We start from the raw sequence: 14,358 nt of genomic DNA on the forward strand, positions 1-14,358 counted from the left end.
TCATGTAGATGCAGATACAGATCTAAAAGAAATACGCAACGGAAGGTCAGATATGACACTTTTATTCAAAAACAGTAATTACACTTAAGACACTCCGGTTTGTTAGGGTTCGCTGGACATTACAAAATGGAGGGAAAAAAATGCTTTTTATAAACGTATGTGATCATCAGGGACGGCAGTGCATGCTCTGGAACACGCTCCCGTGCTGGTCACAAGTTTGATAAGCAGTTCTTGTGACAGCGTTCCAGTCCGCCATCAGCGTCTTTTACAACTGCTGGATGGTAGTTGCCGGATGCCGACGTGCTGCAATATGCCTTCCTAACGAAACCCACACGTGCTCAATGGGGTTTAAGTTGGGGGAACGGGTGGGCCGGGAGCTTCCGAAAATCCTCTCGTTGCAGGAGTTCCTCCATCAGCACAGTTCGATCTCGTCACTCATTGTCATTCATTAAAGTGGAGTTAGGGCGAATGCACACCTAAAAACAGGAAAAAGGTGAGGCGTAAGGTGTCACGATAACGTTGACCAGTGCGTGTACCGTGTTCAAAGATCTGAACCTCCTTAGGATCATGCAAATTTATGCATCCTCACAACAGCACACGTGGAATGTAGGAGTACTTTCTATGTATGCTATGTTTCTAGGCAGTGACATACACTGAAGCGCCACAGAAACTGGTATAGACATGCATGTTCAAATACAGAGATATGTAACCAGGCAGGATACGGCGCTGAGGTCGACAACGCCTATATGACAACAAACGTCTGGCGCAGTTGTTAGATGATTACTGCTGCTACAACGACTGGTTATCAGGATTTAAGTGAGTCTGAAAGTAGTGTTATAGTCCGGGCACGAGCGATGGGACGCAGCGTCTGCAAGGTAGGGATGAAGTGGGGATTTTCCTGTACGATCATTTCACGAATGTACCGTGAACATCAAGAACCCGGTAAAACATCAAAACTCCAACATCACTGTGGCCGGAAAAGGATCCTGCAAGAACGGGACCAATGACGACTGAAGAGAATCGTTCAGCGTGACAGAAGTGTAACCCTTCTGCGAATTGCTGCAGATTTCAATGCTGGGCCTTCAGCAAATTTCTGTGTGCGAACCATTCGACGAAATGCCATCGATAAGTGCTTTCGGAGCCGAAAGCCCACTCTTGTACCCTTGGTGACTGCGTGACACAAAGCTTTACGCCTCTCTTGGGCCCGTCAACACAGACATTGGACTTTTGATGACTAGAAACGTGCTGCATGATAGGACAAGTCTCGTTTGAAATTGTATGTAGCGGATGGACGTGTACGGTTATGGAGACAACCTCAATGAATCCATGGACCCTGTGTGTCAGCAAGGAATTTTTCAAGCTGGTCAGGGCCCCATAATTGTGTGGGGCCTGTGCAGTTGGAGTGGTATGGGACGCCCGATACGTCCAGATACGACTCTGACAGGTGACACGTACGTAAACATCCTGTCTGATCACCTGCATACATTCACGTTCAGTGTGCATTTCGACTTCGGAAATTCCAGTAAGACAATACGACACCCAGACGTCCAGAATTGCTACAGAGTGGCTTCAGGAGCGTCCCTGAATTTAAACATTTCCGCTGGCCACTAAACTCTCCAGACATGAACATTATTGAGCATACCTGGGATGCCTCCCAACGAGCTGGTCAGAACTCCACCACCTCGTACTCGTACGGATTTCCGGACAGCCCTGCAGGATTCATGGTGTCAGTTCGCTCCAGCACTATTTCAGACATTATTCGAGTCCATGCCTAGTCGTATGGCGGCAGTTCTGCGTGCTCGCGGAGGCCCTACACGAAATTAGGCAGGTGTACCCATTTCTTTTGCTCTTTAGTGTATCATGCGTCCTGACGTTTTGCACTCCAGAGTGTACTTTCCTCACCGTGGCACGTTCTTCAGTGCCATCAGGTGGTTTTCAATCTCACTGTGAAGGTAGTCCCAGTAACGTTCCATTTAATATGCTGTTCGATTTAATATGCTTGCATACGCTTTAGTGGCTGTTATGACCAATCGGAAATAGGAGAATGAATGAATTAAATCAGCTTTGTGTGTGTTGCACGTAACTCCTTTGCACACTCTAGCCTTGCACGTTGAATGAAGCTGAGTCAGCCAGGCCCCAGAATACGGATGTCGAAGCACGAAACTAACCCGTGTAGCCGCAAACGGAAACCCACGGCCGAACGTTACTAATTCACTCATACCTCAAAGAAGTTATTGCATACAGCGACCAAAGATAAATTTTCTACCTAATTCAACGAGGAGTAAACATTGTAAGCGCCATTTGGTTACTGTTTATTCTCACTTTTTTTTAAAACGTGTCTAGATTATAAAACAGATGAAATAATGCACAAGTGTGTACCATATTAAATACGAAAATAAAATTCCAATATATTAGTGTATCTACGGATAATGCTATTCTGCGGAGGAAAATAAAATAAGTAGGAAAGATGAGGAATTGAGAAAGAAGGAAACAGGGAAATACAAAAGATTTCTGGAATAGAGGAGATTCATACTACTTGACTGTACTACGCAACACTACACTTCACTATATTTCTGTACAAGACATCAGAAGTAATACTTATTTCCTCATTTGTCTGGAGCTTTAGGCTTTGTCATGCGCTTATGAAATCCTTTAAAGTTCTTCCGTAGGTTAATTTCCTCACTTTTACGCAAGAACATTGTGTTTCGATACGTGGTCTTGGCGCATGTCATCGTGTGACTTCTAGCCTGTCTTTTGGCGTGGTAGACTTGCATATTGTAAGCCGATATTTTGCCTATCAGCAGCTTCAGCGCATCTTATGACACACTTCCAGACAATGTGGTTTAGGGTGTATGTGGTGCAATTTATTTTTAGTAAGCATGTGGTATATGGACCTTATGAAGAAAGCTAGTGTATTCCTCGCTTGATCCGTGAAACGCAGGATAGTTTTGATCTTTCTTTTCTGGTATGTAGGAAGTCATAGTTTCTCATCCGTGTTTCTGCCCTGTCTCGGATTTGTTTTCATATCATTTTCACCCTTTTTAAGCCAGAATGAGAATTTTTCTGTTTTACAGTAGATCCTGTGGTAGTTGGTGTTTCTCTAAATGTGACTGAATTTTCTCATGTTGAGAAATTCTAAATGTACCTGCCGGACGCAAGAGTATCCACCGTTCTTTCTGAAGGGCCTCCACTACCTTTCTCTATGCGCCATCACCGGCATCACATTATGATTACATGCATACTGGAAAAATTTGGGAAGTAGTTACAGCAAAAAATTGACTGACCTACTTTGAACTTCACTGAGAAATTGTGGAACGTTTCGAGTAATCAGGTCGAACTGAAATTGCGGAGCTCGTCGACTTCGAGAGTACAGTTCAGTCGCTGGAACAGTCGACATTATGCCCTCGGCTGGCTCATATTTGCCACACCGTAACAGTAACAGCGATAATCGGCTGAATTACCTTTTCAGTGTTTGTTAAACCTGACATGATGTCCTTGGAGGAAATCCGCGATCATTGGTAGCGAAACTGGGTTTCTTATTGTCCGTCTTGACTCCTTGAATATTTTTAAATGACCGGTTTTGGTTCAAAATGAGCCATGTGATCTCTCAAGTTTTCTCGACCTGGGCGTTAATATTGTGGTTTCAGGTATTCTGCCGAGCTCTTGTTCCCATTTGATGCATAAAATGTAGACGACCGTTCCAGCCATTTGGTTGGAATCCAGGTAGGGAATAAACAGCAAAACTCGCTGAGCCAGATCGCTGGTCGATCATCAGCGGTCGGCTTATCTTTGGCGCGTCCCCCGGCATGAGCATCTTTGCGTTTTCGGCTGGAGCGCGTGGGACGGCGAGAGGCAGTCGGTTTGGGGCGGCCTGTGAGACTGGCGGAGTTGTGGCTCGGGCGTAAGCACATGTGTGATGTCTGTTACGCTGGGGCTGTTTGCGAATCGTGAAACTCGTGCGGCGGTTACTGGTTGCCTGGAAGGCATTTCATATAAACTGTGCCAAGCCTCGCAGTGAGAGAGGAGTCTGGAGTGGGTGTTGGCCTAGATGTTGGTACAAATTGAGGTGCCTGTGTGAGAAGCACGGCGTGGGCCTATTGGTTGCTTCGTCCTTCTAGCAGCCACCGCAAGCGAATGTTCGGCCGGAATGTCTACAATTTGTGGTGAGCATAGTGTGAACAAGTTATCGTAGGATGTGCTCCCAGCGTGACTCTTAGCCTGTGTTATTTGTGGGTGCCGATCCCTTGTCTGTTACTGGTTCCGGGTGTCCTGTAAGATTTCACAGTAAAACTGTGTTTTTGTGGCATTCTGTGTTTCTGGCTCAGCCTCCGCCTAGAAAAGGGAAAGATTTGGAATTCCTTAATGCTGTAATTAAAACATATAAAAAAACGTTTTTTTTAAATTCCTGTTTAATGCCAGACAGATTCAAATTTAGTTTACCTGGTTATTGACTTAACTCGCGCTTCACGCACTAAATCAGCTGATATTGAATTTTTTTAAATTTCTGTTTAATGTGAGACAGACTCAAATGTAACTTCATTTATGTATTTGAAATAAATGTGTTTGATTGACCTTAATGAATTATGTGCAATGGAAGTAAGAGAGCCAGTCCTTCATTAGTGCTTAAGAGTGGCGTGTGGTTCGGGTTGTGGGCCCCGTGCTCGGACCACTCGCCGCACTTGAAGGAGACGACTGGGTTGGCCACAGATATACTGGTGATAAAATGAAAACAACACGACAGAACATCAGGAAGGACACTACAAATCAGGGTCGACGATCCTCAGAACCCTTGCAAATTATAAGCAAAATTTATATGCTACGTCACACGATAACTGTGATGTGGTATGAAAAACTTGCTGATAACTTGGGTCGGATTACTCCTGTAACCAGTACAGTCAGACCTGAGGGATGGTTCATGTTGAAACTAAACCGGTCATTATAAAAAATTAAGGGAATCAAATTGGGCTATAAGAAAACTTTTATGAAATAATACACACTGCAACAGACCATTGTTACTAAAAATTTTCTAGCACTACTCGTTGCAGCAGCACACTGCCATCATCAGGTTCATTTAATGTTACTTTTACTTTGTAATTAAAACGAAGGAGGTTAATTTTCTTTGTGGTGTGTTCCAGTGACGCTAAGGGTCTAAAAAGACATCTGGTCAGGAAGACATATATGTTGTAACATAACCTCACTGGCGCACACAACAAAGAAAACTAACTACACTTCTCTTTAATGACAATGTAAAAGGAGCTATAAATGCACCTGATGATGGCAGCATGCTGCCGAAACACATCTTGTTAATAATATGTTGGAAACAAATGATTGTTGCAGTATACATTGTTTCAGAACAATCACACAGCACAGTCGCAGCTCTAAAACAACATTCACCTAACATGGATAAATTTAAGTCAAAATAAGAGTACTACTTTGCAGCGGTCCAGCCTGGTCACAGCTCGCACTGGCTACCTACGCAAGCCGCGGCGGCTCTTGGCACGCGCCCCGCTGGGAGGGAGAACGATGTGCGTGCGCCGGTTGACGCTAATGGCGAGTACCGCGGGGCGGGACGCGTGGGCACAGGACGCAAATACTCGTACGCTTCTGCTCTCCACACTAATGGCCGCCATCCGCCGCGCGCTGGCTGCCCACTGCGCTCCGTTTTGGCAGCCGGAGCTGCGCTGCTGCTGCTGCTGCTGCTGCTGCTGCCGCCGCCGCTGTTGAAACCATTCCAAAGAGTCTCCCTCTCGTAATATAGTTCGACAGACTTCGTTGTACGAGGGCGTGCAGGAAAGTAAATGGCACCACACTCAATATCTATCCTTTCAACCTGCAGTCTTCAATTCTGTTTCCTTTCCATTTCTTTCTTTTCACTTTATGGTATCTAGGGCGGCAAAGAGGATGGTGAGTGGGGCGAGGGGTTGCGTGGGGGGGGGGGGAGGATTGTAGGGGTTCAAGGGGCGGGGTTCGGAGGGTGGGGGAGCAGGCACCAGCCAGTCTGTTCAGCTTGCACTCTTAATGAGAGCCGGCCGCAGAGGCCGAGCGGTTCTAGGGGCTACAATCTGGAACCGCGCGACCGCTACGGTAGCAGGTTCGAATCCTGCCTCGGGCATGGATGTGTGTGATGTCCTTAGGTTAGTTGATGAAAAGTAAGGGTGCTCAAAGACACATAAAAATATTTATTGTGTTCCCACGTGGCTCAGCTCGCGTCAGATGCAACAGAAAACCAATGAATTATTCATCCTTTAGTGGAGTGCCCACTGTTAAGAAACTTTCTGACAGACTGAAACTGTTTGTTGGACCGGTAGTCGAATCTGTATACTTCCCCATCTCAGTCAGGGCTTGTATTGAGGAAGTGTTTAATCTTGGCGTTTCTGGTGTGCTAAAATTAATTTTGCGAAATACAAAGATAGGAAGCGTAGGTGACTGACTTTTACAAGTTGCGAATAAGACAACAATGAAATGTAAAGTACAAAGTTAACATATGGCCAAACATTTCCTATTCGCATAAATCAATCCAGCAACTATAGCCATTTTTAACGTGTCTGCTGAGAGCGCTATTCAGTTTTTGATTTTTGCAACAGTGTCACTGTCGGTAGTCTTGTAGAGTACTAACAGAGATGCGCACTGCGATTAAACCTTTCATAGGACTCGAAAGCTACTCATCCTCATAGTGAAATATAGATATCCAAATCCTCCGTAACTATACACACTCCACCTTGCCTTCCATCGTTCAATCTAATTGACTCGTTTACCTACAACACCACTATGTATGTTGACCTTCCCGAAAGCTGTTCCATCGGAATTCTATAGTTTCCCCACTGCTCATTAACAGCGTTATATTGTTGCTTCCGATGACCCCACATACTCCAAGTTTTATACCAAGGTGATTTTAACGAGTGAGCGCCTGTTAATTTAGTGTCGAGGAGAAAATGATTACAATTGCAGGTTAACTGAACTACAGAAACGCCAAATTTCAAATTATGAAAAAGAACATCCTTCACAGATAATAACCGTATTGATTTCTACATATGCTTCGGCTTCGTGTTATGTTCATTTAACTTAATGCGCACACAGGGTTTGACAGTTACGGAAAGCAAGACTGCTTCTTCTTACAGCTGAGCTAGCGCTTTGCCTTTAGTGACCTCGACAAGAATACCTACATCAACTACCTATATCTTATCGCTCAGAGATGACTTGAGCTATGTAGGTACATTAACACATGGCAGTTTTGTGTCTATTCCTCAATACTTACCGCTTCCTAAGGGAAAGTTAGCATAGAAATTTATAGTCATCGTGATAAAATGTTCATTAGAGCACGGAAGCCAAGTAACCCCTCATTTATACTCAACGGCATCGTATCTCTGTAAGCATCTACCCACACAGCAAAAGGTAGTATCTCGCTCTAGTACTAGCACTCTGTTAACAGAAATGCAGTAAAGCTGAAAATACCTGGAAACGAATCTCGCGCAATATTAATCCGAGGTAGCAACAAGTCGCTACGTTAAATGGTTTCTTCCGCTATTGAAACATTCACCAGGGTGGATATACAGTTCGTAGTTTGCTTGTTGAATTCAGCCTGCTGTTGTTTCCGGGAGCAGAACATCTGTAAACATCTATGCTGTACCTTTCCGTAAAACAATTATTTACGTTCCGCTCCTCTGCACTCCAATGAATTCGACAAGCGGATGCTGAGAACTCAGCTTCTCCGTTAACGACGGTACAGCGCCGTCAATAAATACTTTATGGTGTTCGTAGCGTGTACCAGCATTTCCGGCGCAGAAATATGTTTTCCGCCTGTTGCATGCGTAACAGATGGAACGCATGTAAAACAACTGGTCGTTTGCGTATCAAAAGTTCCCCACCCGTGTGATCGAAACCAAAACAGTCGAGTTATCTTTACGATCAGCGGTGTTTGGCCTCAAAATTTAGAGCAGATGTATCTGCAGCGGCTTGGATGGCGATACCACGGTTGAGGGCCCAGTGCTGTAAAACTGCCAGCACGTACAGATGAAAACGTCGACCACCAATGTGACAATCGTAATAACAGTAGCACTTATTAATGTTTCGAATTTAAGGGAATTGAAAGGGTTTTCGCCCTAACAGTCCCACAGTGAGACTTTAGTACCAAGGAATGTCATGATGTCAGTACCCTCTAAAGTGCCCGGCAGCCAAGCCGCGCGTTCTAGCGTGCTGTTTCCCGAGCGGGTAGGCGTGCCGGTCCCCGAGACGTATTCGCGCGGCGGATTAGTGTCCAGGTCCGGTGTGTTGGCCAGCCGGTGGATGGTTTTTAAGGGGGAAGGGGGGGCGTAGGACGTCAAAGGGGCCGATTGGAGAAGGAGAGGCATCTCAGGACATTTTAATTTCCAGTGTCTATACTTTTACAAATAAATTCATAAAACTTTTGTCAGCATCACCAGGAAGGATTCAGGATTCACACCCATTGCAGTGTAAGTTCGAAAACATAACAAAATATATTTTTTTACGTTCTAAATTTCATCATTTTTTCACTTACTAATGGCCGCATTTGTTGCTATAGGTACACTTTTCTTCACAAGGTATAGAGATTCTTCGATGAATTTTGCACAGCATACATACCACACTCACAGGTGTATGAAACTCTAGAATTTATTTAATTTATGAAAAAACGAATGAACTGTTATATTTTAAACTTCATGTTTAGAAAAAAACACAAATTTTATAATTATTTACCTCAATTTTTACCACTGTTTTTAATAGATTCGGAAAATTCTAGAGTTTCATACACCTTTAAGTATGGTTTGTACGCTGTGCAAAATTCATCGAAGAATCTCTCTTATTTATGAAGAAAAGTGTACCTATAGCAACAAATGCGGCCATTAGTAAGTGAAAAAAATGATTAAATTTCACACGTGAAAAAAATTACTTCATTATGTTTTAGAACTTCAACTGCTATGGGTGTGAATTTTATATCCTTCCTGGTCATGCTGACAAAGTTTTATTAATGTTTTTGTAAAAGTATAAACACTGGAAATTGAAATGTCCTGTGGTGCCTCTCCTGCTCCAAGTCGGCCCGTTTGACGTCCTACCCCCATTAAGGTGGTTTTCCTTCTACCTCGGCGAATGCGAGCTGGTGCCCCTCATTCCACCTCACACTATGTCAGCGATTGCTTTGCAAGCGCACCATAATTACTGTACTATGCAAACATTTGGGCTACACTCGTCTGGTATAAGATGAGACGTTCACGGGATGTGGGAGGGGGGCGGGGTCCACTGGGGGCCGAACCGCACAATAACTCTGGGTTCAGCGTGGGGCGGCGTTGGTGTGGGTGGACTGCTGTTGCCTGTTGTGGTGATGTGAACCACTGAGAGCTACCGTGGGACGAAGCCTCTCCCTCTTTTGTAGGTCCCCGGTTCAATACACACTACACACCCTCTAAAGTGGCTCCTAAAATTATGTGACATAAGTTTCATTACATCAAATACAAAATTTACGAGCGTTAAATACTTCTTCACCTGCTCCATTGTAACATTCTCTAAGCCGATGTAACACCTTGTAATGTCCCCTCTGCAGAATGACAAATCCTAACTTGTAACGTACTGGACCCGTTGCACTGTCTGGTACGGTAAGTGGTAGATTTACAGGGGTGCATCGCAGATCCTGCGAGGTGGCAGCGTAGTCAGCCTCCGCACTTTCTCGACCTGTAATCTTACCTGCCCTTACCTGCAGTTCAGCTGCTCGTACGTTATTCGGCACCCTGTGGATTCATGACTTAGCAAATACGTAGAACTAGGGTTTTGGAGAGAAATTCCGTGCTACTAAATAATGAAAGGCGGTTCTGATAAAAGCAAATACCTTCTAGAGACACATTCTTTGACACAATTTATTACAAACAAATTGGAAAATTGTAGTTTGCAAGCCAGAATCCAGCCAGACAGCGGTCAGACGGATATGTCCCTCTAAGTGGGTTTAAGACCGCTTTTGGTTGGTGTCAGTCAGGCTACTCCCAATTGTGATCGTATTAATGTAATTCACTCAGCTGCCACGCGGGTCTTTTAATGAACCAGGACAGGATATTGTATTACCAGATTCCACGGAACTCAGTCTTTACTTACACTTGATACCCCATATAAAAATAAGCATGATCATATCCAATTGGTCATAATGATCACTGGCAGAAAGCAAAAACAGAATTGCAGCAGCAGGAGCGACCAAAGCAGCTGACTTACCGTGTTCAATGACTATCGTGTTGTTGCACGCAATAAGCTTTGCTCAGTTAACTGTTTACGTCTGTGCCTCAATAATTGTTACGTATTAAGATAAACATTCATTCACAGTCAAAATAACTTCTACACGTGCGCGAACATTACTCTGTCACGGTCTTATTCAGATTTATCCCAAAATCAAAGCTTAGTTTGCAATCTTGATGGAGCGCAACTGCCGTCCTTCCATACTGCTCCCTAGTCGAACCGCTAGTCGTCAACAGTGGCGAGCTGTGCGCCCTTCTCCCCCACTAAAACGCTTGTGCAAATTTTGGTTTTTTTGGGAAATTTGTGGTAAGGTTTTATGGGACCAAATTGCTGATGTCATCAGTCCCTAAGCCTACACACTACATAATCTAACTTAAACTAACTTACGCTATGGACAACACACACAGCCGTACCTGAGGGAGGACTCGAACCTCCGACAGAGGGAACTGTACGGACCGTGACAAGGTGTCCCAGACCGATCGGCTAAACCGCTTGTGACATCAGCCACCATCTCTTCCCGGAAAAGAGATACTAAGCCCTGGCAAATCTGCCATTTTGAAGAGCGCGCCGCAGTGCATAGTGTGAAGCAGTCGCCTTCCATTTCTGGAGGTGGCGCCGTTGTGGCAATCGCGGCTTTGGTGTCTCCCTCTGGTTGGAAAGGGAAAAGGTTGTCTGTTCGCGTGCATTTAAGGGGCGCTATGAGTTGGCAGAGAACCCCCGCCCCCACCACACCTGCCACCCACACCTTTGTCCTCTCCAATCCTGACCCTCAATTCCTTGATGCCCACTCCCTCACCCTCGCCATGCAGAAATACTACCCCAATGCCCCCATCTCCCTTCTGATTCCTTGCAAGGACTCGCTCCTCATTAAATCCCCTGATGCATCCTTCCACACCGACTCCTCTCCCGCATCCTCTGTATCCAGTTTGGCCAACGTGCAACCCTCATGCCCTACCACACCCCGTCCTCTCCCCGTCAGCCTCAACCTCCCCAACGTCCGCCAACCTTCACCGCTGTGATCACGAAGCTGAACCTTGTGATCACGGAGGCTGAGGTGTTGGCAGAACTCAACTCCTAGCCCGACATTGAAATCCGCTCGGCCCATGGCATCTTCAATGATGCCGGGCCGACTTTTCTCATGCGGATATTCACAGATCCTCCTCCTCCATTGACCGCCTCCTCACTGAGGGAGCCCTCATCTACAATCGCCGTCATAAGGTGGACCCCTCCTGTTCCCCAGTCCAATCCTACAGCTGCCAACGCTGTCTCACGTACAACGACCACATTACCTCTGCCTGCAAGAACCCCCATACTTGTCCCCACTGCAAAGCTTCACATTTCCTCAAGAATTGCCCCAACCTCACCTCTCCCCCCTCCTGCAACACTTGAAACGAACCACATCCTACTTACTCCTTGAAGTGTAAAGCGAAACCTCCTCCAGTCACCCCTGAGCTCACCGTCCCTGTCTGTCCTGTTGATGACCCCATCCACCCCAACAACTCGCTCTGCCCTCCACCTACTGCAGAGGACATCATCTGTTTCATCACCATTGTGCTCCAAAACATCCACCCCTTCCAGCGCTCCCACACCCTTTCCCAAATCGCCCTCGCTGCCCGTTCCATCTTCCATCTTACCACCTATGCCACATACTCCCACAACCAGGCCCACTTCACATTCACCCCCCTCACCACCCTCGTTTAACTCTCCCCTCCCATGGTACAACAACCCTACCATATCCTGTACCAAAACATTCGCTCCCTGCCCACCCACAAACTCCTCTTCCCCCACACCCTTTGTCAGCACCGCGTGGATGCCTTCGTCCTAAATGAAACCTTCCTTCAGCCCCGTATCTCCATCTCCATGGCTCCTTACTTCCTTCACCGCACTGATGACCCTTACCCTCTAGCGTGTGGCGGAGTTGCTATAGGCCACCTCAAGCACCTCCCTGTCTGACCCCAACCTCTCCTTAACTATCATGCCAAGCATCTCACCCTCAGCCTCTTCTTCCCCACCCTTACCATCACCTGTGCCACCATTTATGTCCGCTCTCGCACCCCCATCCTGTACGATTTCCTGGCCCACATTGACTGCACCTTCTCCACCTATGTGATTGCTGCCGACCTCAATATCCACAGCCGTGATCCTGCCGACCTCCAGCAGTGGAATCAGTTTCTCACCACCCTCCAGGGAGACCTGGTTCCCCTGCCTCAGCACACCTGACCCGCATCCAACACCACTCCCGATTTGGTCCTTGCCTATCCCAACCTCCTTGGGCGCATCACTGCAGATGTCCTTGACCTCATTGGCATTGACCACGCTCCTGTTCTCCACACTATCTCTAACGGTCGCCATCCCCGCAAAGCTCCTCACCCTGACGTCCCTCCTAAACTTGTCCATGATTACTCCCGTGCCAACTGGGATGCCTACCGGGACTCCATTCACACCCAGGTTGCCGACCACGACCTTACCCTCCAATCTCCTGATGACATCTCTCGCACTGCTGCCTTCCTGCACCAGACCTTGTCTGACGCCGTCGCCACCCATATCCCCACCAAAGCCATCCACCCTCACTGCCCTGCCTCCACAGGCCGTCCTCCTCCTTCAAGAGTTCCACCGCCTCTACCGCTATTTTCTCTGCACTCGTGACCGGGATACACTGACCCACCACCGGCAATTACAACGACACATCCGGAACCTGCTTAAAGCGAAGAAATGCCATGCTCCCCATAAACTCTTCCAAGTATTGGTCTGCTTTCCACCGCCTTACTGGGAACCGCCCCACCCTCCCGTACCCTCTCCTCCTTAATGACTGTCCCTTTCCTGACAACCTCAGTAAGGCCAACCACTTTGCCTCTTACCTCTCCGATGTTTTTTCCATTCCAGATGATCCCCACTTTGATTATTCCCTCTTCCCTGACGTCTTGGACCGTACGAATACCTCTGTTCCTCCCCTTGCTCCTAGCTACCGGTACTTGGGCCACACACCACCATCTGAACTTAACACTCCCATCACTACATAGGACATCAGCCTCACACTCCACGCTAAACGCAACACTGCTCCCGGCCACGACTGCATTACCTACCGCAACCTCAAACACTGCCCTCCCTCCTTCCTTTCAATCCTTGCCACCCTCTACAATGTCATCCTTGCCACTGGCTTCTATCCCGACCTGTGGAAAACCTCCCGTATCCTGATGTTCTCCAAACCCAACAAGCCTCCATCTGATGCCTCTTCCTATCGTCCTATCTGGCTCACATCGGTGTTCAGCAAGCTCTTGGAATCCATCCTTTCCCGGCGCATCCATCACCACCTCTGCCAAAACCACCTCCTCCCCAACACCCAATGTGGCTTTCGACCTTCCTTCTCTGTTGATGACCAACTCCTCCACCTCACTCATCTCCTCTCCCTCCAGCTTAACTCCTGTCGCTCCGCCATTTTTGTCTCCCTTGACCTCAAAAAGGCCTATGACCGTGTCTGGCATCCCGGTCTCCTGTTTAAACTCCAAACCTACGCCCTTCCTATCAACTACATCCGTCTGATGGCCTCCTTCCTTTCCCACCGCCCCTCCTATGTTACCATCCATAATGCCAATTCCCACACCTTCTACCCATCTGCGGGTGTGCCCCAGGGCTCTGTCGTCTCCCCTCTACTCTACCTCCTGTACATGGCAGATATGCCCCAACCCCTCCCCCCTCCAGTACACCTCTTGCAATATGCTGATGACACCGCATTCCTCGCCCTCGCTTCTACCCTCCAACAGTCCCAACGCCTTCTCCAGAATCACCTTGACCTTTTTGCTGCGTGGTGTTACCAGTGGCTCCTGAAAATCAATCCTTCCAAGACCCAGGCAATCATCGTAGGTCGTACCACTCACTCCTTCCGGCTCCTGGATTTCTCCCTTACTGTCTGCGCCCATCCTGTCCACCTCACCCCCACCCTCACCTACCTTGGCCTCACCATTGACCGTCACCTCCCCTAGATCCCTCATCTCCACCCCATCCAATCCAAAGTCCACAGCCATCTCCGACTCCTCAAACTCCTCTCTGGCCGGTCATGGGGGTTGCACCTCTCTACCATCCTCCACACCTACAAATCCTTAATCCATCCCATCCTCTGTTATTCCAGTC

The sequence above is a fragment of the Schistocerca serialis genome, chromosome 4 (genome assembly GCF_023864345.2).
Source record: "Schistocerca serialis cubense isolate TAMUIC-IGC-003099 chromosome 4, iqSchSeri2.2, whole genome shotgun sequence".
Classification (NCBI taxonomy): Eukaryota; Metazoa; Arthropoda; class Insecta; order Orthoptera; family Acrididae; genus Schistocerca; species Schistocerca serialis.